Source organism: Anneissia japonica, unplaced genomic scaffold (genome assembly GCF_011630105.1).
Source record: "Anneissia japonica isolate Jap-2015-1 unplaced genomic scaffold, ASM1163010v1 scaffold585_len4108843_cov191, whole genome shotgun sequence".
Taxonomy (NCBI): domain Eukaryota; kingdom Metazoa; phylum Echinodermata; class Crinoidea; order Comatulida; family Comatulidae; genus Anneissia; species Anneissia japonica.
Window position 1 is genome coordinate 3,431,391 of NW_022716829.1, and position 2,023 is coordinate 3,433,413.

Here is a 2,023-nt window from a genome sequence, read left to right on the forward strand (position 1 = left end):
GTAGATTTTTGCTGAAAATTAGGCTTTGACCCTGTCTCTTATACACATCTAGATGTGTATAAGAGACAGACAACAATGCTGTGGGAAACAATGGCTGGATCTCAGTAGAGATACAAAAATGATAAGCAACAGCTAAAAAGTAAACGTAAGAAAACAGCCAGAAATAGAACCAGAGCTTTCGGACAACACTAGTCCTTCCTCAGTGGCGAAATATATATATGTATATTATATTTATAATTTAGATTTATTCGAACACTGTATTTACCTTTCTTTGATGATTTATATAGTAGGCCTATATAATTATACTCCCTTAATGTAAGAGTGAAAAAAGTGTGAAAGAGTGCCTCAATAGAGTGAAATAGATAGAGTAAAAAAGAGAAAATTTCACTATCAGAGTGAATTTTACTAATTTTTCACTACCGTATTTAAAGAATGATATTCACTCATTTAAGAGCGAATTTTCACTCGAGAAAGAGTGAAATTGTAGTGATCACTGTACACACTGTTTAGAGTGAGATTCACTGTTAAAATTAAGGGAATATTCCTTTGCATATGCAGCATCTTTATTTCATTGGATATATGCTGTAAGTGTACATAACAAAATTCACGATCTGTCGACCTTGTATAGACACCTAGATCACATTTATTTGAAATTCGATTAAATATTAATATTCATATTCCACGTTGCAGTTATAACGTTGCAGTTGCAAACCATCACCATCATCATCAATGGCAAATCTAGGAATTCGAGATAGAAGTAGTAGTAGAGAGACATTTACAGATTAAACCACCCCACCATGGTTGAGGCCGATTTACAAATATCTATGAAAGGTAGATCGCGACATAATGTTCGGAGGAACTCTCAGAATTAAATACTTTAATAGTGGATATCTCCCTCCACCCCTTTTTCAAATACTTATTGGGGGAAGGGGCTGGGTCGGTTATCCCATCTTTAATTCTCCCCTGATTATCATTGTGTTATAGTAGAAGGCCGGAAAATTCGTATGGAAATTGCGAATATGGTACGTCACTGAAAACAAATCTTGCACACACCGCCCTCTATCTTAAACTAACAGATATATCTAATAGGAAGATTCGCATACGCATAAGCGGCAATAATAGTCCCAGTGGAAAAACTGATACAGCGTTTATTCCACTTACGTGGGCATACAGTTCTTCAATGTTATGATCGCTACAAGAGGCATTCGACCGTGACGAAGCATTGTCCAGAAGATAGTCAGTCTTGTTTTTTTAACTAAATCCCCCACTTCTGAAGTAGATGTAGAAATTATTCAAGTGTTGCTGTTATCTTTGTACTATCGCATATGGTTTTCGTTGTAATGCTTTAGCTACTTTTACCGTGCGTCTGGACTATATGTACACCGTTAAAGTGCATTCTAGTGAATTTAATTATACAATCGGAACCCAACATCTAAACATATAGGTAAGCTTTTGTTAATACAAAAAGTTCAAATACGAGTAGGTGATTTATGATGAAACGATTTACGTCTCATCTTATTCTAGCATAGGCCTACAATATGTTTATATAATGCAGTCATGTTATGATTCTAGTTCTTCAGTATTTCCTGCATGTAACATAACACACATATGTAGGGGTATTCAGGTATTAGTCTAATGCAGGGGTAGCGCCAGAGGGGGCTCGGGGGCTATAGCCCCCCCCCCCCGTCGGGGAAGACGATAAATTTTGTCGGGGAACAAACAAATAAAAAAAAAATATTTACATGTAATATTCGTTTAGCCACCATATCGTTTATGTTAACTTTTCATCACAACAACAACCACAATAACAATAATAATAATAATAATAATTCAATGAGAATAATTAAAAATAATTTGCGTTATGTTATGACAAATGCTCATTTAAATAGCCTCATGATGGTTGGAATACATCGTGATAGGTGAAGCAACCTCGACCATGACAACGTGGTTGACAGATTTCATGCAAAATTTCCAAAATATAGAATTTCACTTTTAAGAATGAGGATTTGAAAATAAATTAAAT

The 2,023-nt window shown here is 35.1% G+C and overlaps 1 protein-coding gene across 1 annotated transcript in view; it reads left to right on the forward strand.

Moving 5' to 3' along the window:
- The first annotated feature begins 337 nt into the window (after positions 1 to 337).
- Positions 338 to 2,023, forward strand: part of LOC117109959 (synaptotagmin-15-like) — a 45,670-nt gene continuing 43,984 nt past the window's right edge. Inside the window, exon 1 of the mRNA XM_033252466.1 lies at positions 338 to 1,444. The gene's annotated coding sequence lies outside the window, so the exon portion shown is untranslated. The remainder of the gene's footprint in view (positions 1,445 to 2,023) is intronic.